The following is a 27,370-nucleotide window of genomic DNA, read 5'->3' as shown; positions in this document are numbered from 1 at the left end:
TTAATTCAGAAAAAAAACTTTATTTGAGTTTATAAGAGAAATATTTTAAGAGCTATGTATTGAATTGCTTTTCAAATTTTTGATGTGTTATTTGATAACATGTTAAAGTCTGTAGTTGTAAGAAAACATGGTTGTATATACATTAATTCCTGAATGTAACTGTGATATCAATATTTACTCTGTATATACATATTGTTGATAATTGTTTGACAGTGCATTGACAAATTGACAAAATGGGTGGTGGCAATATTTAGCGCCACAAAAACTTGTTTGAAGGGTAGAAATATATATAAATTTATTTGTAGAGGGAATGAACTATGATTTAAATTCATTTGAAGTTGAGTATTTTTATGTATACATGTATCTATATAAATGTAGATGTATCTATATAAAAAGGGGTGTCATATATGTGTAATCATGCAACATCCCAGACCCTCCAGCAACCCTGAGGACTTGTAAGTGGAAGCAGGGGTAATTGAGCCTGGTGTTTAGCCTCACATCCAGGTCAGTCAGGTGGTTTTGTGCCGGCACCAAAATTACTGGGGGATATGTTCAACTCCCAGTCATGCATTTACCATCAGAATCAAAATGCAGTATAAGGCCTTTATCAGGGATCAGAAAATCCAGATGTTCAGTGTGAAAATATATTTCATATTTCACTCAAATGAAAATATGCATGTAGCCTCTTAGTAGTTTTTTTGTAAATTAGATTTCGTGATCAAATTTTACCAGTTATACATATAGTTACTGATGACATTGTTTATATTTCAGTATATAATACTGGTGGTGGACAGTACAGATAGGGAAAGATTGTCAATTACCAAAGAAGAGTTGTGCAAAATGATGGCCAATGAGGTACATATGTATGAAAATATAACTCAGTAATCTTCCATAATCCAACATCTTACAGTTTCTTATAACAGCAGGAGTATCTTATAACAGCAGGGGAGCATCTTATAACAGCAGGGGGAGTATTTTGTAACAGCAGGGGGTAGTAACTTATAACAGTTGGGGGATTGTCTTTTAACAGCAGGGGGGAGTATCTTACAACAGCACTGGGAGTGTCTTATCTCAGGATTTACTGAATTGAAGTACTAGTTGAAACACAATGTTTTACTGTGACAATTTTTGACAGTACACTACAGTATTTCTAAACAGTAGATTGTCAATTTTTAATGTGAAAGAGAAAGAAGGCCTTATCCAATAGACAAAACCTGCAAAGATTCTTATTTACAATGTTTGTCTTAAATTTTAAATTTTAGTGCATTCATGATGTCTCTTGCAGGCAAATGGTTAAATCGCTTGACAATATTTGTACTGTTTAAATTTCTCTGGAAAAAAATATCATGAAATTGAGAGGCGTGCTGCTTTAGAACCTAGCATTTAACGTAAACACACCAATAAACAAACAAAACTGACAAGTTAAAACTGTATATAGCTTGCATGTTCAATTTACTGACATAAAAAAGTGATGCAGAAAGCCGATATCTGTTCATAGAATGCTCAAGTTAGAAAACTTCATGTCAATTTGTTCCCCGACTAAGATGTTATAAAACAGGAATTGGAGTTTTAATTACTTCAGCGTCACTATAACACCTGCTTTATTCAATTAAAAACCATAATAAATTATTGACGAAAGCATTAATATGGCATGTTATGTCGTAGGCTTATGTTAAAGGCATCATTACAGGGTGTTGTTAAGAAATTTTTATTTTATGTTTTTGATTAATGACGTTGTAACAGTTATTAACGGATATGAATATTTCATTAACTTTCATTTATGGATGCAATAATGCTACAGTAGTCTTAATTTTACGTCAATTTTAACCTTTCTTGGTCAGATCTTGGCCTAATGTTCCACTGAACCAGCTTTCCAGCTTTCCTTGATATTTAACTGACCAGTATTTTTTCCAGTTCTCCGCAATATCCCACTATTTCTAAGTCAGTGGAAACCATGTGAGATAAGTGGTCAGTCACTTACGGAGAAATTGGTAATTAATACTGGAAATTGGCATAAAAATTAGACAAACATCTGTAGGGTTGAAAAAAGGGATATTTTACACTAATACAGTGTATTAAAGCATTATCGATAAAGTTAATGGAATATTCATATCCATTAACTGTCATTTCATCATTGATCAAAGAGAAAAATTAATGTAAAGTTTCTCATAAAAAGTCATGAAAAAAGCACCATCTTTATACTATTATATTATAATTGACCTTTTTCAATTAGAATCCTTACTTGTTTGTGTTTTTGTATGTTTCATAATTATAAATCAATATACATGTATTTTGTTAATATCAGTTGTTCTGATTGAATCCTTGATTTATAAAAAATGATAAATTTTTCTGATTCAAGCATGGTGTTTAATATTTCATACCTTGACATTTTAATTATGGTCTATTTTAACAATTCTAAACTGGTTTTTTCTAGTATGAGGCAGTGCGAGAAAAATTTGTTTTGAACTACCTTGACCATTTTATCTGAAAGTTTCTTTATTTGTCTTTATGATATTTATATTTCAAAAATTTATAATGAATTCTAAAAAAAAAGTTTGGCAATACAGACAATTGATTTTGCACTCCTCAGAGGAAATATTGCCGAATTTTGGAAGGAAAAAAAACCTTTCTGCTTACTTCTTGATGACCTTTAATATAAATTCTGATGAGGTTATATTTATTGTACATGTATATATAAATAATTATATATCTCTGTAATATTTTTAGGACTTGAAGAAGTCAGCTGTATTAATATTTGCCAACAAACAAGACATCAAAGGTTCAATGTCAGCCGCTGAGATTTCTCAACATTTAAATCTGACAACAATAAAAGACCACCCCTGGCATATACAGGCATGCTGTGCTCTAACTGGTGAAGGGTAGGTTCATATTTGTGTTTAGCCATCCATCCATCCATGTAGAAAATAGAATACATTGACATTTAAATCTGTATTATGTATGTTTAAACTTATTTTGACTCAACAGTAAGCTGTCCGGTTAGCTTAAAAGGTAGAGCATTGGACTGTGAAGGTCACTTTCTTTGTGATTTCACTGAAATTGTGTAAACAATGCTGACCATTACAAGTTCATTGTAGTTTTGAGGGTGGATATACATTTAAAAGACGTTCTGGAGCTGTCTGGGCTCTGTTGTCACTATCAAGACCAGAGAATTGTATTGGGCAATGTCCGACTGAGAAGCTGATATTATCTTTAAATTGCTTGAGTTGTTTATAGCAGGAAGTCAAAGCCATCATGGTCCCAGGCTTTGTCTTGCCGATCTATAAACTACATGTGTATATTTTTAAGGAAAGCAAATAAAAAACAATTGAAAAATATATAGACTTCTATACCAGTAACCTATCAGTGAAATTTACAGTGTCATATTTTGTTGGGAGCCGCCATTTTTAATGTAACTCGATGATAATGGGCGAGGTTACTAATTCTGATAACAGAACAGTCACAACTTTTCGGCTTAAGAATAATCGTTGAGTTGTTCTGATTGAAAATAGAAGCAGTGCATGAAATTTGGAATGACACCTTTAAATAGAGAATAGAGAAAAGAGAATTGAAAAATAAAAAATGAACAAATGTTTTTTTTTTTATCTGACTCATATTTACCCGTTCATAGGCTTTGCCTACTTTCATAATATTGATTTACATGTGTATGAAGACAATAAGAGAATTTTTCTTATCTGTTTCAGATTGTATCAGGGCCTGGAGTGGATCACAAATAATTTAAAGAAACGATGACCTTGTGCTACTGTTTTATATTAGGAAATTATTATATATAAGTGTATAAATACTTGCCAGATTATAAAGGCATTCTTGTCCTGGTTGATTTTTGAAAGATCTGCCACAGGAAGTGAAAGCCAAAAATTCTCCTTCAAAATTGGAGAGTATTTCAGGAAACAGGAAGTAGATACAAAGTTTTGTGTTCCTGCTTTGAAGACTGGTTAATTTGATATTGACAAAAAAGTACCAGTATTTAAACAGTGTGTGATTGAAGGACAAGAAATTGAAAATCAAAGCGAAATACTGCCATAATGACAATAACAAACTCGTTTTGTCATTTAATGAAATATTGAAATCAACTGATTCCTTTTTACCATCTCCACCTTTTATACCATTAGTCAATGTTAATGTTTAAAGGTGATTTTGTGATGTGGCTGTGACCAAGATCTGTTGGTCCTGTGATTTATTGCCTAATTTATTGAGAAAGTAATTACACTAGATTGTAATGGAAAATATGAATTGGGGAAACTACAAGAATAGCAAGAAGAAAATATTGAACAAGAAGAGAAAGGTGTAAATGATAATACATAAAGACACATACTAAAGATGGTATTTATTTGAATGTTTTAGATATATTTTTAGTCAAATAGGATTTTTTTTTCATTCTCGAAGCTTATTCTGTCACTGTTTAACTGGCTCAAAAACACTACATGATTCATCACATTACCTGAAAGCCTTTTATATGTGCATAAAGATGAAGAAAAAGATCCAATAATTTCTAAAGAAAGACCAGAAAGATAATACAGGTCCAATGATTTCAAAAGGAAGTGCATAAAGATGGGGAAAAATAGGTCCGATAATTTCAAAAGGAAGTGTATAAAGATGAAAGAAACAGGTCCAATAATTTCAAAAGGAAGTGTATAAAGATGAAAGAAACAGGTCCAATAATTTCAAAAGGAAGTGTATAAAGATGAAAAAAGAAACCAACAGGTCCAATAGTTTTGAAAGGAAGTGCATAAAGATAAAGAAACAGGTCTCTGATTTTTTAAAGGAAGTGCATATAGATGTAGAAAAAACAAGTCCAATCATTTTGAAGTGCATAAATATGTAAAGAACAGTTCCAGTAACAACTGTGGAAAATATATTTCAACACTAACAACAACAAGCAGCCAGGGATTAGTTTATTGGTGTAGGAATTTTATTCATGTGCCAACATTATTCTAAGACAAAAAATAGTTCTAGAAGGATGCATGCATGATTTTACCTTTTGTATATATTGATCCATTATAAGAATGAAAGGTTAGGTTTTACAGGGTTATATCTGTATATATAGTTAGATTTAGGTGATTTTATTTATAGAATAACGGTAGTAGGTGTCAGAGTCAGTAAAAGTGCCGAGAGCTTTGAAGTGCTGTTATGAAATTTATATGATGAAAAAAATTATACAATTAAGGATGTTTGTTATCAACTAATATTGAATATAATTATAAGTAGATTAATCAAGGAAATAAGGGGATGCTGTCAGAAATATGTAGTCAATTGTTTTTATTTATATTGTAGGAAATTTATTGAAGTCAACATAAATTTAGGTACCCTTTAAGGGGGCTTGATAGGTGGATATTGTTTTATTTTGGCATGATGATCTTCTAGATTTGCTGTCATTCATTTGACAATGAAGAAAGAAAAAACAACTGTTTCCAACGTTACCATTCTCATTGTAAAAATTAGAATAGGGGTTAATCTCTTCAATCATTTATGAGAAAGTTGTATTTACAGTTTTAAGGCAATTAGCACTGCCATAACTCAGAAGAAATAAAGAACAATTTTTCTTTTGCTTTCTAATCTTTTATATACTTTCTAAATTTTCACGATATGCTTTTGGGTTTTGTAATATTATGCATTATCTATATTGCAAACTTTTATTTTATCTAACATCTGGTAAGAATAATGAACAAAAAAAAATGAAGATATCATGCATGGGCAACTGTGAAAGTTGCATGGGTGACTGTGAAAGTATAAGAGAGTGACCAGTGATGCTTTATTTGATTGAATGTGCTTGCCTTGAGTTCATTTTACAGTCGATATTTGCTTATTCCAAGTAAACTTATCTATTCAGTCATACCATATAGTGAACCTAGTCATTCTTGTATTTTTATTCTTGCACATTTTATAGTTTAGGACGGCTAGCTTAGGGAGTGAAATTTTGGAAGAATGTGAAGCTTCTTTAGTATAATCATTTTCCACATTATATCTGATAAACATGAAAATGTAGATCAGTATAATTATATATTTATGATTGAAGTAAATTAGAGGTGTCGTTTTTTTACTGTTTGAGTGCTTTCTTAGAAAATGGCTTACCACCAGTGCTTAGCAGGGCTGGTCCATGCAGTCAGGCAGTACATAAAATTAATACAGTTACTCACTTAGTATTCTGAGACTGAAATATCTTAAATCCTAAATGAAATTTTCCAAATTTAAAATAAGGGCAAGTCCGATCAAAAATAAGCTAGGTAGAGATTAAGAGTTACACCTGTTAAAAGCTTAGCTGTAGATTAAAAATATAACTACTCCTAATATAAATTTAAATTTTGTGCACATTTTGTCTGGATATACTGAAACACAGACTCTACTTTAACTCGAACAAAATTTTCAGCATTAAGAAAAAACTTCCTTAGCATTTTAATTGGAAATGCCCAAAGTTATTTCTAAGAACATTAAGTCTCATTGTTACTGGTATGAAAATCATAATTTCTTGTATAAAAATAAGACGATAGGTTGATATGATTTCATATATTTGAATTTTCAAACCAATTTTTCCTACATTCAGATAACAAGACATTACTAAATTGATAATAATAAGCATTTTCCTACTTGGTGCCAGATTGTAGATTGCCTTAAGAGTGTAACTATACTGGCATGCGAGCAGTTCCCGTACAGAAGCAGTACCCGTATTTTTCATTTAAACACTTGATTTTTACTTGCATTCTTCAAAAATTTATTTCAAATCAAGCAGATACATAAACAAGACAAAATCTAAGTGTCAGTTTGGCAGTACGTTTAAAAAATCTCATTATAAATCACTTTCACCTGTGCGTCGTCAAAACGTGACCTTGTTTTCTCTGGGGGATTCCGTCCTTGCGCGCATGCGCAAAAATACTTACACATGAGGCTTGTTAAAGGGTTTTCCACTAATACCACCTGTTTACAGATAAGTAGGCAATGTGATGAAAACTTGTTTAATTATCATAATTTTGACCAATATTACTATATAAAATAATTTTATGGCTTTGATGCGTAAAATATCATGCATACAAGCATGATATTGCATGTAAATGCGTTGGGGTAACAGTACCGGGTAATAGATACCCGCGTTTAGTCTACGCTCTATTTCCTGAATTACATCTATTTATCTCTTAGATAATGGTCTGTTCAACAATTGTAAATGAAAAAAATAGGTCCGATATAATAAAATTGTATAATTATAATGGGTTAGATTTTATGTACTACTTCTCTTCATACAAAATAATGGATAATTTCGGTACCCCATTTGAGGCCTCATAAGTAAGGGTTATTCTATGTTTATAACATGATGGAATTTCCATGATTTGTGTGACGAGCCGAATATTGATATGTAACATTCAAATTTTGGTGAGTGAGCGTAATAAAAAATAATGTTAAGGTAACTATGATTTTTGTACGGGAACTGCTCGCATGCCAGTATATCATGCGTGTAACTATTTTGTTTTTACGGCTTTATTGATAATTTATAAAACTTCAGTATTTTATCATGTGTAATAAGGTGATGTTGTTTGTGATTTTATCATTTTAGTTTGTGTTGTTTTTTTTTTGCGAGATTTTGGCGATGTTTTAACCAGATTTTCCATTGGAAAACTCTTGATATTTGATTGGTGAATAACAGTGGGCGGCTGGCTTGTAATTTAATTTTTACTCCCTATATTTCACCTAGGTAATTTCAACTCAACTTTCACAGAATGATGTTCATCAAGTGCCCAGATGCATATTTGCAGAATTTTATGATTTTAGCTTTTATGGCTCCTTTGGTGTTTTTCCCCTGACTTATTAAATATTGGCAAAAAACCTGGCTTTGTGAAAATGTCTGTTCATTTTATTACTGTTTTTTTTTTTTAATGAAATGCTGTTGTTTTGATCAAGATATAAAATCATATCATTTTTCGTCATTTACCATTAAAGTTATACCCAGTATTCATAAACATGTATTCTATTTTACATCATCATCCTGTTGTTAAATTTCATGGATGTTCATTTCTGTCACTGACTTTGTACATAACATGTATCCATGGAAACTGTGAAGTTAAGTTATTTAATAATCTGACAAGAAATTTTAATTTTTGATTATAACAGTTTAGCATATAAAAGCAACTATCTGGTAAGTGTTAAAATAGTTGTTGCCTTTGCCACCACTCTTAAGTTAAACTTAAATTTTTGATTTTATTCAAAAAACACACAAAAAAAAAAATTGTGAACTTACATCACTGCAAAATATTATGAACATAATTTCACTAGGAATAATCTTTGCACTATGTTACAAACTTGAGTCAGATTTTTAAAGCTGCATGCCTCCAGATGAGTGAAAATATTTCAATGAAATCAAACTTTAGAAAAATGTACTAAGATTTTAGGAAAAGAATCAAATAATATACGTACATGTTATGTGCGATTATCGACTGATTTTTCAGTATTTATAACAACATTTCTACTACGTTACTAACGCCCTAAGGTCTATTTTTGAATATTTTGTCCTCTTTTTACTAATTTACTTGGGTTGTAAGTACCATTGATAATGTGTAAATTGCTTCCTTTTGGTTATTTCACTAAATAATACTTATAGACACATTTTCAAAATTTTCATGAAAAATGGCATGAATCTGGAGGCGTGTTGCTTTAAAACATAGTCTGGAAATATGACAATTTGTTTGTGTTGACCACATGAACTTTTTTCTTCACATTACACATTCTTCATATAATACTGTATCATTTATTTACAATGTTCATTTTGTATAATTCTCATATATCGGCCAGTTTTTATTCTACGGTGCATCGTGTGATGTATACTACATGACTGTACATGTATTAAGAATATGAATTCTTTTTAAACAGTGCAAGTGGGTTGAGTGTAAGACATATATACAGAAAATTATGATGTTATTTATAGAAGTTTCCTCTCAATGTATGATTTGTTTTTTTTTATAACTCTTTGATTTAAGTTTTTTATGCTCTTTAAATGCAAGGAATTCAAACTCAGTAATAAGGATATCCCCTTGTCATTCCAAGATGCTTCTACACGTTGATAACCCCCTCATTCTCTCGTCTCACCTCCCCCTTTTTAGTGAAAATCAGGGCCAAAGAGCAACCAACTACTTCTTTTTGCATCCATTCAGGACATAAGAAAAATACATATCAAGATGATAATATTTCTCAGTCTATGACAGTTTATAAGTCAGTGATCTGATGCTAGTGATAAATTTGTTGTCAATTTTTAATTATCACTGTGCTTTATCAAACTTTACCAATAAACACTTCACCAAATTGATTCTACTGAATTTTTCCACATGCAAAGGGGGTTCTTTAAGGGTTATTTTTGAAAAAGGATTATTTATTCTGTTATTGATATACATGTAGATTTCCTGTAATGGTGTATTAAATTATTATAAGAAAGTTACTGTCCCACTGATGTATAACTGAAATACCAAGAAAATACCATATTTTTCTCCATGATGCTTAATTAATATGTTGTCATTGGCCTCCCATGCATCAAAATAGAATCAAAACAAAAAATCAACTTGCATACATATTTAGTATCATTCATTGAATAATTTAAAAAAGTATCATTCATATGACTAAATTTAAAATTTATAGGTCACCTTTCGGTTAAATTAATAACTTTTAAGGACATGAATGGTGACATGTCCGGGGTCCGCACTCTCAGTGCCTGAAAGGGCAGATGGACCCTCATTAAGCCTAGAGTACATACAGGCAATAATATGTCTCCTCAAACCTGCTAGCAAGTAGCAGCACCTGAACACATACTACTTTTTTCTTGGTGAATCTATTTTTTTGAAAGTCGTAAACATATTTGTTGAAATAAAAGGTAACTGCTATACAAACTGAAATATTGTTAGTACTTAAATGGTCTAATGCACTAGAAGTGAACTTCAATGTGCTCTTCAAAGTTCACTTGATATGCACATTGAAGTGCACATGTAGTGCATACCAAGTGCACTTTGTGTAATCTTAAGTGTGAACTCAACTGTATATTGTAGATATATAAAGAAAAGTAACAGCAGTTTGTAATCAATTGTTTATATGTGAAACAATACAGAGAACAGTAGACCAGCATCAATCATCCATGCTAATTGATAAGTGAACATGATTGAGTATCTTCCACACTGTGGCAATATTTATAATAGATTCTCGTATAGAATTCCATCAGCCCTGCAAGCAGTGGAGTGGAAAAATGTTATTGTCTCATTCCTCATTGATATCGATATGTTTTGAATCCTGATCAATTTTTTAAAATATTCTATTCAACATTAAAGGTTGATTTTAAAAGTTATTCATTAAAAGATGCAATTGAGAAAGGGTGAAGCCTCAAGATGAACTAAAGTTAAAATAATTTGTGAAAAGCTCGGGGCTTGTTTTGATCAAGTCGTTTGTTGGAAATTCTGGAAAATGCAACATCTCACATGTATTATAGCATGGGTTTTATCAAAAATAGGGAACCCTATGCTCAATTATTTAAAAATACATGCAAATGTAGTTACAAATTTAGTAAATTATTAATAAATGAATTAATTTAATTAAATAATTAATTGAGTTTACATTTATACAAAAATAAATAGTAATGTTACTAATATATATGAATGAAGAAATATGTGGTAATTTAAAATGCTTCAGAAAACAAACTGATTTCTTGCATTTATTCACATATATTTTGTGTCATTTCTTAATTGCCATTGGCTATTCAGGTGTGGTTAAAATGTTAAATAAATTATATATATTGATAGTGTTTGGTTAACATAAGGCGTTGATCAAAGGTGATAAAAAGTAGATAATAATGTGGCGAGATATTTTTATCAGTCTAGTATCAGATGTAAATCTAATATCATACAAAGCTGGAGGTGGAATAAAGTGCTCTAGGCTGTGGGTTAGGGTTGTTTTAGTTGCAGTCACCCCAAAACCTATACATGGTTTACACCAGTTCTTTCAACAGAAACCATATTGTTAAATACAGGTAAAAAGATGCATCTGTCTGTATTACATAATTTAGTGGTATGAAACCAAATTTAGTTATTCAATTTATGATAGAGTAATGACCCTTTCTGTTTAATTCATAATAGTGAGATGGGAGAATTGACCTTTTATTCAAGGGCATGTTTTTTAGCATATAAAACATATTATGTACATTAATTTTTGCCAAAAGGTAGGAGAAAAACTTAGAAAAAAAATCTGTCTCCACCTTTTTGGAAAAATTTTCTTTAGGTGGCCGTTAAATAATTTCTTTAAAATTTAACCTAACTAGAAAGTTTTTAAGTGTCCTATAATAAAAGTTTGCTTGTTGAAGTGTGTGTGTGTCATAGAGATATTAATTTTAACTTCAGTATGAAGGGAGGTAATTCAATGGGCATTAAATAGCTTTACCTAAGAATGTCTCAGTTGTTGTCTCCCTTGAATCAAATATTTTCTGTCTGTAAATAAGTATGCCTGTATTCTGTTTTAATGGAGTTACATTCTAAGTTTTAAATTGTTTACACCAGTATAAAGCCAGACCAGTCATCATTTCTGTGAAGTCTGACAATCTTTTATCTTTTGGCAATTAAGATGTTAAATTTTTATCATTTTGATACTGACACCCCTTACTATATAAATGTACTGTTCCAAGACCAAGGCAGGGCAAGTCTATTGTACAAATTAAGGGGAGGAAAGGTTAGATAATTGTAGTACTGCAAAATGTACATAGAAATTACATCACAATTGTATTACTGATATTTTGATATTGAAATGGGCTAAATTACAAATGGACTCATCCAAATTTAAAAACAAATTTAAAAACAAGTCTATTGTACAAATTTAGGGGTTGACAAGGTTTAATTATAGTAGAAAGGCAAAAAATTAGTTACATGTAGATATTTGATTCAGTCCAGTCAGATTAATCAGTGAACTCTTTTGATATTAATGTTTAACTAGTAAATTAATTTTTCTCTACCTAATGAAGATTTATTTGTTCACAATGGCTTAATTGGATCGGTAAGCATACTAATTATGTGTTAATGACATTTCATTACCCCTGTGTTTGATACTTTAATGATTTTAGTGTTTACATTTGTAAATAATTGATTCGCGACTCAGAAGTTTTAAAATTGAGAAAGCACTTCAGAATGTTAAGACTGAGACAGGTTGATGTCATGTTACTGAATATTTTGTTGTGAATGAGGCTTCTACATAGCTGAACATCCTTATTGTGGCTGCTGATTTTTCAGGCATTCATTACTTTGATATTATATACTCGAATCAATGAAAATGCAAGTAAAATTGGTATAAAATTTGAAATATCTTTCATGGTCACTGAAGAGTTATTCATACTGTATATAGCTACTAGCAGAATGATTTTTATCAGCATTTTATTTAAGCATCAGCATTTGTTTTCCCTGTCATTTGTGAGTGTTTTTTTTTCTGTCATTTGTATGGTTTTATTTTGTATTGAGTTCAAGTCATTTGTATGAAATTGCCTTCATTTGTATGGTTCTAGCTAGCTTCTACTGTCATTTTTACAGTGTTCCAATGGTTTCATGATTTTACCAGTCATTTGTAAGGTTTAAAAACCAACTGCTTATATGGTTTAAAAACCAATCATTTGTATGGTTTTGCTCTATCATTTGTATGGTTTTCCCAATCATTTGTATGGTTTTTCCTATCATTTGTATGATTTAAAAACCAATCATTTGTATGGTTTTCTCTATCATCTGTATGGTTTTCCCAATCATTTGTATGGTTTTCCCTATCATTTGTATGGTTTTTTCCCTGTCATCTGTATGGTTTTCCCTATCATTTGTATGGTTTTTTCCTATCATCTGTATGATTTTTCCTATCATTTGTATGGTTTTCCTATGGTACATGATATGTTGTAGACAAAATGCATTAACTATTAAGTTGTGTGAACTGCCTTAGTTGTCAAATAACAGATTAAAGGGTAATGAAAAAATGCCATGTTTATTTATAGAACATGTTTTAGCGGTAAAGGAGAAATATTTGGGAGAATATGATTTTTCTTTGTGTCTATGTAAAATTTAGGTGTCTAAACTCAGTGAATTGTAAAAAAAAATCTGTCAGATATCTCTCTTTTATAACATGTGCCAATTACACAGAACTTAATGTATTATGAAAGGTCAATCAGTAATTGGAAAAGAAAAAAAAAGCCTTATAAATTATTTTAAAGCACCTTTCATAAATGTTCATTTCTCTCAATGTTATCATAATTTGTGCTCATATTTCAAAATTTATAAAGAGACTTCAATAATTGATTAAACATGTACTTGTGTATTTTTTTTCTAATTTCTGAACATATCCTAAGATAACAAGCTATAGTACAAAAACGGGTTAAGAAGATAATTAATATTGTTTATTTGGAAAACTAAAATTATAAAATGTATTTCTTATGTTCCTTCATTTTACATGTTACTGAAAAACTCACTTTAAATATTGCTTAAAATTCAACTTTTATTTTGTAATACTGAAAAAAAATTCATAAAAAGTGCAATACTGTTTATATAAAGTTCTATATTTGATTTTTAATATTATTCCTTATTAATATTTTGAAATTCGGCTGAAAAATGAACTGTTATTTAGTCAATAGTATTGTTAAATCTAGTTTTGTCTGCATTAGGTTTTGGTAGTAGGTTATACTTTGAAATCTTAATAATATAACTGAGTGGTTTACGGATATCAATAAGCAATTCTGGTTCATTTTTTGTAAGTTCGCTAAGTATAATTAGGTCTACAGAATTCTTTCTAATTCATTATATATGTAAAAAAATCTACATGTCAGTAACTGTGTTATTACTGTTTAAGAAAATTTGATTATCCCCCTTTTGAATGAAATAGGTTTAACTAGAGGTACTACAGTTTTATTGCAGAAAAATTGTTTTTTTCATATCCCTGAAGAGATTCTTTATATACTGGTACTGGTGTTTTTGATGATTGACATAGTTATTGCCCCTGATTCCATTTTCATTCATGATTATGTGAATGGTTTCTCTTTGAGTGTAGAATTGGTAAAAGTGTAACATGAGTTGTTCCCCTTATTTTATTGTATTTTAGCTGTTGATTTGCGTATTATATTTATTTTGCATCATCTTGTTAAATTTGTACATGTATGATCTAATGTGCTCTATTGTTGACCATACAGAAACAATGAAATAAAATATGTATATTTGTATAGGAGTTTTTCTTTTCTTTTAAAGTAGAGATTTCTAGTCACCCGAGTGTCGACGCCGTCGGCGTAACCACTTATGTTAAAGTTTTGTAATACCTCAAATATTTTCAAAGTCAATTTAAATATGGCTATGAAACTTTGCACACTTGTTCACCATCATGACCCCAACCTGTAAACAGGAGGAGGTAACTGTATTAAGCATTTCAACAGAATTATGCCCCTTTTTGACTTAGAATTTAAATTAAAGTTTTTGTAATACCTCAAATATTTTCAAAGTCCATTGACATATGGCTTTGAAACTTTGCACACTTGTTCACCATAATGACCCCAACCTGTAGACAGGAGGAGGTAACTATCAAGCATTTTGACAGAAAAAGCCCCTTTTTAAAGATTGAGTTGACAGATGTTTGTGAAAGTGCCGTTATGACTTTTTTGAATAAATAAACGTTGCACCTTTACACCGTTGAAACTTGAATACAGAATATTCAATTGTTCAAATGGCGTGAACTTTTAACATGACGTTTTTCGGGGTTTACACCAAGCTCCGGCAAATTTTTGACAAGATACATTTTTGTATCATGCACTTTGATGTATTTTAAAGTTTCAAGGGGCGGCGCGTTCTTTAAGCTGCGCCGCTGTGACGTTTCCATGGTTATTGAAGGTTGCCTGAAATGGTACTAAATGAAATTAAATCAATAATATTTTGCAATTAAATAGATGAAACATCAATGTTTACGCGGGTAATAAATTTAATGAAGAAAACATGAAATTGATCAGAATTATAAGGAAATTCCAGGTAAAAAAATCTGGATCATCCCTCCTACTTGTGTTCAGAGGAATGACGTTTCAAATATGTGACAGTCAGAAAAAGCCACTTCACTACATACGTCATTATGGGCCATCGACATTTTTCGGACAAATAAGAAAGAGCAAGGTTTAAATATACGTTTTGAAATCGTTCTACAATGACTTAACTAAGAATCGTCAGAAACTTTCAGTTCAATCGACATGTTCTCAATTTGTGACGGGTGTACACTGTATCCAGAATCCAAAACGCATTTCAGCATGAAATACTGACAAGATAGGGAAGGGTTGTTTCCTTCCAAATACCGGTTGATAGAGTGTTCGTGTCATCAGAACTTTGAGGATGCGCGCGTATGGTATTACTACCTTATTCACGATCCATCTTCTCCTTTATAATGCCTTATAAATAATCATTCACGATGCATTAACAAAACAGCAATCTATCTATCTTGTTAATGAAGAGTGGTCACTTTAAGAAATGACTATCTATAAATAAAATACAGAGATGTGGAAACTATATGTGTTTCTTTTAGGTTTAACACCGTTTTCAATAGTATTTCAGTTACGATTGCATGGGTGGGCAGTTAACCTAACCAGTATTCCTGGATTCTGTACCCGAACATACCTGTTCTCCGCAAGTTCTCACCAACTTCCCCACGTGACTCTTAGGTGGAGGACGAATAATGTCATACACAATGCCATATTTAATCGTCAAGGAGAATATTGCCAGCCAAAGATTGAACTCGCGACATCGACGCTCCTACCTATTGATCTCATTGGGCGGGTTGGAAATATATATAATTATCGTAAACACATTAAATAATAGTGTTATTTTAGCTTTAGTGCATGTTTCAAATGATATTTGGCAAACATTAAATTTAATATATTCACGTTGAATATTAATATTTTTTAGAAATTTATATATTTATAATAAGTATACTGGATATGATGGCCATTCGATTTATAATTAAGAGGTCCAGATATCACTCATATTTCTTTCATTTGTCAGTTTTTATGAATAATAAATATTAAATTACTGCAACAAGTGCGAAACATTTAAATATATATTTTTTATAGCGATTGAATAAGTCAAGAACATAGAGCTCTAGTGTTTTTTTAGCGATTGAATAAGTCAAGAACATAGAGCTCTAGTGGTTTTTTTTAATAAAGTAATAAATTCATGTATCTGTAATACAGCAGGATACAAAATTTCATTGACAAGAAAAAAAATAAATGTCTTGCTTCGTTTCGTAGAATATCATAATTCCTTATGGCATATTTATACTTTGCGGAACGAAACGGAATAGCTGTTTGCAGTCTCGAAGATTTTATAAAGGGTATGTCCATTTAGAAGTGAGTATTCAGGCGGTTCAGTTCGATCGACTGTTCGCTCGGCAGTTTCAATTTTCATTTTAGGAAACATATTAGTAAAAAAAAATTGCTGTGCCCCATGTTGCACCTCAATGTTTGTTCCGTAACGTTTCTTTCTTTTCCGCAAAGTATAAAAATCCTTGTGCTTCTACGGATGCTAATGCACGACAAAGAGGCGACAACCCTCTGACGTAAGTCGCAATTGTAAATCAGAAAAGCTGAAAACAGTGTTATTTTGTTTTAAAAAAATTAACAAAAGCAAGCCTAAAATTTGCCCCATCGCTGTATGGACGAATGCATTTTACTAGCCGCGTGCATACTGTCGCACCGAACACGTGACAGTACATCATTGATTTTGCACGAAAATCACGGAATTTAAGTTTATAATGTGTAGTATGCACAAAGGATTGTTATGTTTTGATAAACTGATTGATGGATAATTTTCTAATTATAAACTTATTTCAAGTCGGGTTTATTTTTTTTACCGTTTTGAAAACGCGTGTTAACATATGACATGTAGCGATATTAATACGTTTGCCTCCTGACCAATCAGAAACTGTCTGAAAATGGCGAATCACTTTACAACTCATTCTTCTGTTTTGCTTTGAATTAACCAACGCAATTGTAGAAAGCCAATTCCTGTGGAAATCTCTAGGAAAGTCGTTAAGAGGTAATATTTTTTATTTGAAATTGTTGAAATACAGCTGACAGTCTGTTTCCTTTACCCCACCACCTATAGCGTCAAGTCCAATGCCAAAGCTGGCCCAATGCGGGGACCAAACATTTTTGCCATGCCAGATAAATGTATGATCTGCATCACAAATTGGTGTATTTAATCACACACCGATCGGTGTTTATTAAATATTTGGATGAATGTGTATTTGTAAATTGTTTATTGTTTAGTTTTTGGACCAGAACATAATATTGTTTTTAGTATGTTTTATCAACAAAGGAAAACACTTCTGTTGTAAATGAACTTCAAGATATTTTACTGTTTTTATCCACTTTCAGCCAGAAATTCATTTTCATATTTTATATCTTGCTTTTATTCTGATGAGATATACTTAGTTTTAAAATTGTTTCTTGACTGGAAAGTAAATAAAATAACCACACGTCACGGATATACGTGAGTTCTCACTCCGAATAGGGCGTTCAAAGAGGAACCTGTAAATATCTTGTTGGCACACAATAAAATAGAAATACGGAGTCAATGAAAAAAACAACAGCTCTCGCTAAAAGTTCTCATTTCTTGTGCGCATGCGTAAAGGTTAGCGTGACCGAATTCAAAAATGAAGTGAATGAGGCCCGTCAACGTTACAGGTCAAATGAAGTTATTAGTATGAAGTTGAATAATGATATGAATGATTGAAAAGAGACGATAGGGGAATGATATAGGAGTATGGGTTGAATTACAGAGTATTCTAGCAAAGACAAAATGACCCTGTGACTACATCCAATTTTTTAAAATGCGCCAGTTTAAGTGTTTCATGCATATTTCAGGATATTTCTAGGAAATATTATCTATAGTAAGTGCACATGCCAACTATTCGCAACTACTATATATATTTGAAATAATGTGTCGTCAAATATTCGCATGATAGGACTGGTACACCAAATGGTGTATCATAAAACAGCAATAATGCATCATAACACATAGTGGTACATCATGAGCTATCTGACCTAAACTATACTAGACCTGTCAAAACAAGAGAGTAAATCAATTATTTTTGTGCCCCACTTTAGGGGGGGGGGGGGGTGTGAGACATTTAGATTTACCCTTGTCCGTCCGTCCGTCCTTCCATCCGTCCGTTCTCATATTGTGTCGCACGTAACTCAAAGTATTTGATTCTAGAGTCATGAAACCTTACAGGAATGTTGCTCAGCATGTGAAGTTGTGCACCTGGGTATTTTCGTGTGGATTATTTTAGTATTTTTAGAGTTATTGTTTTTGTGTTTGTGCGCCATGTAAGGTACTAAATTCTATCAACATAATTAAATAATGTGGTATGAAAGACATTTCAAATGCAAAAGTTTACTTTAAAAAGTGTAGAAACACCTTTTAATCTGAGTTACGAATATATTTGATCCAAACATAAATGCTACATACTTTTTTGCATCCAATTATTTTTTTTATGAAATTTATTAAAACTCCGACGACGTCTTATTATTTTAATGTATTCAAATCCGTCCTGAAAGCGGTTTTTTAACCTAGTACCAGTTTATTTTCAATTATAATAACACGATAACTGATCGCTGATATTAATTTGATTTTTTCTCAGTGACTATCTTTTCAACAGATACCATTAGGGTTTAGTGAATTTTCAACATAAATCACAGAAAAAACCGTTTAACAAATCGATCTTATTTTTCTCCATGACAAACATTCGTTATAATGGTGACAGTAAATTGTTTAATTAAACATGAATTACACGACAATGATGTCGGATCTATGTTTGTGGGTCAGTGCACAATATACATTGTGTCATATTGTGCATTAATTAAAACATTTAACTGAAGTCACTTTTTTTGAATTACCATCAACGTTCAAAATGAAATATTTGCAAACAGTATAAATTATACCCCCAGTTAAAGCTGTGCTATAACCTATATAGTTTTTATTGGGTGATATAAATATGTTGGTAAGGAATAGGTCCCTTTCTTCGATATTGTAATGCCAATTAGTGCGTTAGACCGTTTCAAGTGGTCTTTTTGGTCTGAAAACAAAGGTTTGTTTTGTATGTACATTATTGTAAAGCGACACTCATTTTAATTATCATATCTTTTTTTCAAAATCATTCAACGTTTAACTTAGTATAATTATCCCCCGGACCCCCCCCCCCCCCCGATTTGTATCAATGTTATTCTAATACTGTTTTCTTGTTTATTGTTTTGTGATGTTAAATAACAGCATGCATCGAAAAAGATGAGTAGATTCCAAATATGAGGTGAGAATGAAATATCGTAGCACAAAATATTATATTTTTACATTTTTCTCTTGTGGAAGACTCTATTTTGATATATTAAATAATATTATTGTATGCGTGTGCATGTGTGTGTGCGCGCGCGGGTGTGCATGTGTGTGCGTGCGTGTGCGAAGTTGAATACTCGCGTATACTTTCTGTATTCTTCAAAATCTTATTGACGATGTCTATAATAGTTGTTTAACTGTTTGAAAATTTGAGAAGATTTACATAAAAGCATTTATATTTTATTAATTGATACTGTTGTTTCACCAATTACCTCTTATAGTTTGCAAAATGATAATGATTGCATGCAGTGATGATTGATATTTTTTACGATTACATACATTTATGATGATTTATATAGAATTGGACCGCCACTGATTATTTTGTAAAAAAACCCTTGTATTATATGTTTGTATATATGTACTCACAGGCATTTGCCTTTTGTTCAATAAAATTATTCTATTCTATTCTATTCTATTCCGTACATATTTAATAACGACGTAGCATGTACGGATTATATACCGTGGCTAACCGACCGACGATACGTTTTTTATTAACAAAAAACAAATACACGAATGTAACATTATATGTGTAATTGTTTTATAAAAAAAATCATTTAAATATTGCTATTTATGTCTTATGCGTCCTGTGAACTTTTCCTTTGCCTTGTTGATTTTTATTTTTGTTTTTTACATTGAACAGCTTTAGAAATGTGGGCCAATGCCTTACAACTGCAATTACGTATTCTATTCAATTGGAAAATATGCGTCAATAGTTTATGACATGGTGAGGATGTTACAGGAGAAATAGACCTTCAGTAATCGTGTACTCCATCATGACATGAATATTTGATAACATGTCTGGCTCTTTACAAAATTATAATCTTGTGAAGGCAGGTTAAATCAAATTTACAAAGTTGTCAAGGTGCCGCGCTGGTTCAATCTATATAAACTTATCTATTTTCAGACGTCCTGGATTTGTGATAATGACAGATATCTGTGTATGAGTATATACATCTATAAATAAAAAGTACGTTCCATTACTAAAACAACGTTACAAATTATAATAAAGAGTTACTACGTCGTGGCCACGAGATAGCTAAGTCGTGGCCACGAGATACTATGTCGTGGCCACGAGTTACTAAGTTGTGGCCACGAGATAGCTAAGTCGTGGCCACGAGATACTATGTCGTGGCCACGAGTTACTAAGTCGTGGCCACGAGATAGCTATGTCGTGGCCACGAGATAATTAACCAATCAGAATACAACTATATATAGTATGGTTTTTTTTAGCTTAACAACTTACTTTTACATGCAACATTAATCTTTGAAAATACTGAAGATATTCACTTTGAAATTGTCTTTTGGATCATATTAGAAAGTCACCTTCCAAGGCCCATCAGACATTAATTTTGACTATAGCTCTTTGTTGGGACAATTTTGGGATCGAATTGGTCTGTTTGTACGTACTACGGCCTGTTAACCTTTTTCATACGATAAAATGAGAAGGAATAAGTCCTGGTTTATTGGCGTCCGCGCCGAAGCGCGGCGCCTTTTATGTAATAAAATCAGATTTTGTGAAAGGGCGACAGCAACTTCTCGAGCCTTTTATAGTTGTTCATAATAAAAGCCGATCATTCCGATCGGTATGAGGGTGCTTGATTATTAATTAGTCGCGATATGTACAATGAATAGCGAACTGGAGAATTTCGCAATGCAAACATTTTCAAAAAATGAAATCACCTTTTCCGTCAATAAATCGCGCTCCTCGGGGTATTTTTATTTATCATTTTGTAGCACACAGTGGGTTATTATGGTATGTTATTCCGAAAGCTGTAAATAGAATGATGAGTTGATGACCTAAATATTCCGAAAATCTATTTATAGAGGGATGTACTCCTATCGGTAATTCCCGGTCTCTCCTGGTCTATTTTGACCGGGATTTACTAGTGACCGGCGTATAGTACCACACGTTTATTGTCCGGTCTCTCCCGGTTTTGGAGTAGATGTTTGATATCGTTACAGAACAAAACAAATATTTTACAGATAAATAAGCTTTTTTTCAAAATGAATGTTAGTTTGGTTACAATAATTAATAAACACAGATCAACTCTCAAATTTATTGATTACATGTATTATTATTATACATAAACATACAATTCGAAAAAAAAAACGAAAACAACACAAATCGCATGTTTTATTTTATCTATATGAGATCAAAACAATAAATATGTACAATAATTGAGAAAAAATGTACATTTTTATGGCATTAATATGACACTATCAACTTTGAAACATTTTATTTCATTTGTTATTCGTGTTTAGTAAAGATGCCGAGGAATTATTACAAATCAAGTACAAAAAAGTTACAAATCAGATTTTATGAATTATTCAATTTATTGATAATATAAAAAATGATAAAGAAAAATACAAATATACATGTATATGGTTTAAGAATAAACAATATTATATATTGAAAGATTAACCATAGTTTACTGACTTTTTCCAGTTAAGTTTTGACTTAATTATAATCGTCGGTCAATATGACAATTGAATTCTTAAAATAGTAGTGAACGTAAAAACTCAGTATTAAAATAGCGCATAAAACACAAAAAAGAAAAGAAAACAATATTCATAAAATCTGTATTTTTTATTAAAATAAATATTACAATTATTGTATAAAAAAACAATTATGCTCAACATGATCAACATGGTAATATAACAAATGTCATATTGTTACTAAGTGTGAACAGATACCTTAAGAGGGGGTCTTCGCTCATAGCGATAAAATAATAAGGGACAATTACACAAGTGTGGTGTTGATCATGCGTTACACATATGGATTATAAATGATTGTATACATGTATATCCGTTGCTATTAATAACCACGATCATAAAGAAATAACAAGTAATATTCTAATTTCTAGCATGCCAATCAAAGTTATAAGTAATGAACAATGTCTTTCGTCCGTTCATTCATAAGTGATATACAATTCTGGTAAAAACCAATGAACCATTGAAAAGTTTATAAGAATATCTTGTCATCATATATCTACTAGTTCATCTGCACTTGCTGCATTCCTTGCTTGGACGCCCTTTGATGCTTTGCATCAATGCTTTTCTTGTTTTATTTGGAAGGGACATTGCCCATGGACAGTAGATAGCCTATAAGGTATAGTCCTTGTCTGATGAAAATAATTTAGAAGGGATAGGCCATGGTTTATATAACCCAGAAAGATCATTGCACCTGATCAGTAGATAACATCTAATAATTTCGAGGTCACTGGGTCAAAAATCAGGGTCACAGTGACGCTAAATGTAAAATTATTGATCAGTCAATAAGTTGTATAAATGGCACTTTTACAGGCTGGTGAAATAGGGGAATCCTTGTACTATAGCACATGTCTAGTTCATTAGGGAAATTCATATACATGGTGTAATCTGATTGGTTATACTAACTCGTGGCCACGACATAGTATCTCGTGGCCACGAGTTAGCTATCTCGTGGCCGCGACTTAGTAACTCGTGGCCACGACATAGTATCTCGTGGCCACAAGTTAGCTATCTCATGGCCACGACTTAGTAACTCGTGGCCGCGACTTAGTAACTCGTGGCCACGACATAGTATCTCGTGGCCACGAGTTAGCTATCTCGTGGCCACGGCTTAGTAACTCGTGGCCACGACTTAGTAACTCGTGGTTACGACATAGTATCTCGTGGCCACGAGTTAGCTATCTCGTGGCCACGACTGAGTAACTCGTGGCCACGACATAGTATATCATGGCCACGAGATAAATAAAAACACACACATGTCACCTTTGTGCCACCGTATGAAGACGATTATGTTTTTATTGTGTTTTTCTTTTCACGTGAGTCAGTGATTCGTTCCAATAGAAACGATTATACATGACCAAAATATTTCAAGACTATAAAACTTGAGACAAATGTACTAAGATTTTTAGAAAAGTAAAACAATTCGAGATACAATTAACGATTTACATGTTTTTGCTAATTATAACTTTAATTTGCAGTATTTTATCACCATATTTCTACTGCATTATTATCGCAGTAACGGGTAATTTGCATCTTTTGACCTGTTTTGGTAATTTGCGTAGATTTTACATGTAAGTGCCATTTGCAGTCTATAAAGTACTTGTACTTTCTTTATTTACTTCACACATTAAACTTCTAAATACATTTTTTTAAAATTCATAAAATTTACAATGAATCTGGAGGCAAGTTGTTTTTATATATTACTTTATGTGATAGAAAGACCATCGACACATGAAGCTATCTGATTTGTACGAGAAAAGACTTCAAAGTGTTAACTGCCCTACTGTGTTTTAACCATTTGACGGTTCCCGTAAGGTGTTGGTAATGCCGAAGTTTTCGTCAGCACATTGGGGAACGCGTTCAACTTAAAATCTATATGTCAGGTGATCACCATATAACTAGCTCTAAAGCCATTATTATAACATTATCTATTCATTTCCAATACTAGTACATGAAGTGCCTTTAAATAGCTTGTAATTTTCTATACAATATTGATTCCTAAATACTTTAGTGCATTTAAAAAAGCGGGATAGTTTTTTTTGTATTTCTGTTTCAAGAAAATGTGAAGATTATGTATGATTGTGTCTTGTAATAGATCGGTTAAAAATGAAGCTTTTAGATCGACTTACCTGACAACTTGAACATGTTGCACTTTCGGTTTGATTATGCCTTTCAGTGGTAAATAAATGATTCCAACAAGCCTGACAAGCAATAAAATGTAATCTACTGAACATTACTGTAAGTTTGTCTTAATGAACGTTTCATTTCCAAATTTCAGCCATCCTTACTGAGGTACAATATAAAAACATAATAGTACTTTATATTCGTTGATGTATGGATATATATAAAAACGCTTTCTAATCAATTTGTAACCGTAAATATCAGTTTTTTTCCCTCTGGTACACATTCTTTTCCTTAGTTATTACAAACATTACAGCTTTGAAACTGCTGAGGTAAGACTGATATAAAGGACATAATTCTATGGTTTAATAATATTCTATTGTATATTTTGTACATGATAAACATACACAATCTTACATCATTACCTTTAGCATTGATACAATGTACATACATAAGGGTTGGACCAAACGTTACAGCAAAATTATCTAGGGCCCTCTTCGAAAATAATAATTTATGAAAATCCATAAGTCGCCAGTTTATGAGGCGACGTTTGACACAATAATGGTGTGTTACCAGTGATATATAATTAGACATGAAGGTTCGTGACAATATCATGTAGAATAGTCAATTATTCCAATTACGGATACGGCTGATATTTATCTATATTGTGCGTACTCTACAAAATTATATAATTTATTTAATTGCAACTGTGTTGCTTGCAGGCACAATAAGTTTGCCTGATGTTTCTTGACAACAAAATGTTATTAATGGTTATGGATTATCCACGAAACACTTTGACTATAAACGGCAATACAATTTATGTTAGAAAAATAAATAAAATACATAGCACCATCGGCAATGACATCTCTACCACAATAGAGAAAAAACAGAATCACCAAAGAAAGGCCATCAAGTCTAAATTGTAAATGTTGCAGGCTCTGTCTGTTCATAGACAATAATGGTAATCGTAAGCTACAGTCCAAGCCCAATGTGTACATATTTTATTTCATTTTTCTGTGAACATTACCCAATGGCCCCATTTCTACATTTAAAGTAAGAGGACCTACCAAGGTATGCCCTACTTAAAATTAAAAACGTTTGTTAACTAATTGCAGTTGAGTAAAAAGGAAAATCTATTTTAGCACCGATTAACATGGCTCCAAAAGACTCATTGACTAAGAATATTGCAAAAACAAAAGAGAAAGTACCCACCTGTCAATTGAGAGTGACACCGATAAAAAAAAGTCAGTATGTCTGTGCAACAGTATAAAATATTTCTAACACTGGTTACCCGACCTTGACCATGTGGCCCCTAAAATAAAAGGACGTGTGTGTGATTCCTAAGATAAAAGGACGACGCAATGTATGTCCCTACTAAATATATAAGTCATCATTTAATTAAATTAAGCAATCAATCTTAAGCATGTAATAAATGTCTTGAATATTCACCCCAAAACGTAGTGAATTTTCAAAGATATGTAATAAACAAATTGAATTACATCAATAATCAATGGCCGTAACTGTAAATATATATTTATAACACAAGTGTCCATGACCAAAGATATCAATGTGACTCACTTTATCCACATCTATAACGATGTCGGTGAAAAAAATAAGACAAGGGTAGATTTAATGCTCTCACATTTTTGGCAGGCAAATACAAATGTATGCAAATAGTATATCTTATATTCCACAATATCATTTGTATTTTGCCTTTCCAATTTCGTATAAGACATTGTAAGAGAAGAGGGTGATAGGGATTCCCCCTCATTATTTCTTAAAACGTCAAATTCATTTATAGTTTCAATACAATAAGGAACTGATACTTTCGTCTTGGCCGTGCTTTCAAATACGTTGCAATCATCTTGTAAATGTGGAAATATGACTGTATTTCCATGTGTCAAACGAATTTCAAATCATTTCAAAGGGTTCTTTGCCCTACATAATAAGTCACAAGATATCGCTTCCCGCTTACATAATTGTAAAAATACGAGTATGCAATGTTGCCTTTTGTCTGTAACAGTAAGTTCACAGAACCCAAACTGAAGAAATAAATTTGCATCGAGAATAACTATTATTATCGTACATCGGATCTAAATGCATTGCATGCTATTTTAACATAAAGCTCAACAAGGCAAAGGCAACTATCAATAGAAAAATCTGGAATCAAAGTGATCCCTACTCGGAATCATTAATTACAACATTTTTTTTAATGAAAAGCAAAATATAATGAATACGTGCAACATCCTTAACGCCCCTAGCACCGGCTTGAGCAGTACTCAATTCTCAACACTCAAGAACACATTTAATTTTATGTCTAAAGCTATGGTTGTATTTATAATAATTTTCTAGGTGGCACAGTCATGAAAATTATCCGTATATAAACTTTAAGTTGGCGGGTTTTTAACCTTCTTCACCCACGACCTTTTTTCCGTCTTTGTCAAAATGGTAATCGGATCCGAGAGATTTTTAAGTAACACGACTCGATCCTTTCTTACTATTAAATCGAGCGGGTTTATTATTAGAACAGACTCAATCAAATTGAGCCTGCAACATATTAAAATTTGCTGTTTTGGGTTTTCCTTAGGGATTCCTTTCCATTTTGTTTTTAACTAAACATTTTTATGTGAGTCGCCAATTATGTATTTTTTGAGATTTAAGTGTCACAGGTTCATTTTTTGTAAATCCTAAACATAAGAATGTATTCTTTGACCAGGAAGTTTATTATAATAATTGTAATAGTCCAATTCTACGTATATTTATCAGAAATCGTGACATACATTAAACAAGAATTGGATCGTATTTTCACTCATGAGTGAAAATACGAGTTAATGTAACTTTCTTTACTTTTGTTAATTTCATACAGTTTACACTTATGAAAACATATTGTGATTAAGTGAAAATTTAGGCATGACTGTGCAAAAGCAAATGACAACACTTATATATGAACCCTCATGCGTAATCATAGCAGTAATTATCAATGGATTATTGTAAGGTAAGACTGATTTATTTTTATTAAAAGTGTAGTTAAAGTGAATTATATGCATTTAATGACTAAACGTGGCAATAAAAAGGCCGTCTTGTCAGCAAATTCGCTTTAATGAAACAAAGTTATGTCAAATGAATTTGTTAAACTTGACCTTCAACCTAAGGTTATCAATATGTCCTGAATTTCAAACATTGGTACGTCCTCAAAGTCACGAATATTTCGACACATGTTAGATATCTTATCTTTACAGTGCATGCCATTTTTACACTATGATTGCTCATAAGTGAGATTTGTTTCGAAGGAGTTTAAAAATGTAACGCATTGTAAAATAAATTTATGAGGAATAAGAAGGAAAATCAAACAA

The 27,370-nt window shown here is 31.8% G+C and overlaps 1 long non-coding RNA gene across 2 annotated transcripts; it reads left to right on the top strand.

Moving 5' to 3' along the window:
• Window positions 1-767: 767 nt before the first annotated feature.
• LOC132721353 (uncharacterized) lies at window positions 768-11,172 on the top strand. 2 transcript variants are annotated; one of them, XR_009624453.1, is made up of 4 exons: window positions 768-855; window positions 2,728-2,879; window positions 3,702-4,538; window positions 4,628-11,172. It is a non-coding gene; the product is annotated as an uncharacterized LOC132721353 (long non-coding RNA). The 2 variants fall into 2 exon arrangements; XR_009624452.1 differs by having other exon boundaries at window positions 3,702-11,172.
• The last annotated feature ends 16,198 nt before the right edge of the window (window positions 11,173-27,370 follow it).

Source organism: Ruditapes philippinarum, unplaced genomic scaffold (assembly GCF_026571515.1).
Source record: "Ruditapes philippinarum isolate M1 unplaced genomic scaffold, ASM2657151v2 ctg1229_1_1_1_1, whole genome shotgun sequence".
Lineage (NCBI taxonomy): Eukaryota > Metazoa > Mollusca > Bivalvia > Venerida > Veneridae > Ruditapes > Ruditapes philippinarum.
This window is presented reverse-complemented; position numbering and strand designations above follow the sequence as displayed.